The 909-nt window shown below is 30.0% G+C and overlaps 1 long non-coding RNA gene across 1 annotated transcript; it reads left to right on the top strand.

Moving 5' to 3' along the window:
• The first annotated feature begins 96 nt into the window (after nucleotides 1-96).
• LOC106944425 (uncharacterized) lies at nucleotides 97-768 on the top strand. The gene is made up of 4 exons (XR_001424279.1): nucleotides 97-153; nucleotides 342-368; nucleotides 448-489; nucleotides 657-768. It is a non-coding gene; the product is annotated as an uncharacterized LOC106944425 (long non-coding RNA).
• The last annotated feature ends 141 nt before the right edge of the window (nucleotides 769-909 follow it).

The following is a 909-nucleotide window of genomic DNA, read 5'->3' as shown; positions in this document are numbered from 1 at the left end:
AAGGTGACCTACGACTTTATATAAAATCATTTTTACATAGATAAATCAATCCATCAGCTATTAGTATCAATATTTCTGCCTCTGGCTTCAACATAAAGAAAATTAAATAAAAATTGTGCTTTGATTTCATAGATGACGACTCTTCCAGTAAAAGTGAGTATTGATTTATTGATTTTATTCATCAGACTCTATATATAGACAACAGCAAATAGAAAACTTATAATCCAGTAATATAACCAGCTTTCTTCATGTTCACCTGCTCCTGTGTTTACCTGTGTGCTCAGTCTGTGATAAAATATCTTTATTATAAATTTATTTCTGTTCTCTGTTTGTGTTTTCAGCTGTTTCAGAATCATCTGAGGAACCAAGTCAGTTTAAACTTCATGTATTTTATTTCTGAATGCTGTTAAAATCCACAAAGTTAAATGTTTTATTTTCGTCTTTCAGCTGTTTCAGACGAGGACAGTGACCTGAAGGACGACTCCCAGGGTAAGAAAGTAAAGATTTATATATTTATGTCTGCAAATGTGCTTCAGTGTCTGTTCAGAGACAAGTGGTTTATTAATGAAAACAAAAATTATCTTAACATTTTGAGTATTTCTACTTCAGATTATTTTATCTGGTCTTTACTGGTTTTTTACTTTTTATTTTTCAAGTTGTTGGTGATAACCCAGAAATTTCTGAGGAGAAACCTGAAGGTGAGATATTTATTTAATTTAAACAGTTTTAAACAGTAGGCCTGTCACAATAAAAGTTTTTGCTAGATGACAAATTGTCCAGGAAATTATTGTAATAGACGATAATACTGTTTTGAGATCATTTTAAAGTAATATAATGACAACAACATAATTCAAAATGATCAATAAACTTTGAATTTTAGTGAACATTTAACACTGGAACTGGAAGACA

This window comes from Poecilia latipinna, unplaced genomic scaffold (genome assembly GCF_001443285.1).
Source record: "Poecilia latipinna isolate Pla-1442-1.1 unplaced genomic scaffold, P_latipinna-1.0 Scaffold9543, whole genome shotgun sequence".
Lineage (NCBI taxonomy): Eukaryota > Metazoa > Chordata > Actinopteri > Cyprinodontiformes > Poeciliidae > Poecilia > Poecilia latipinna.
Note: the sequence above shows the minus strand (reverse complement) of the source record. Positions and strands in the feature narration are given on the sequence as shown.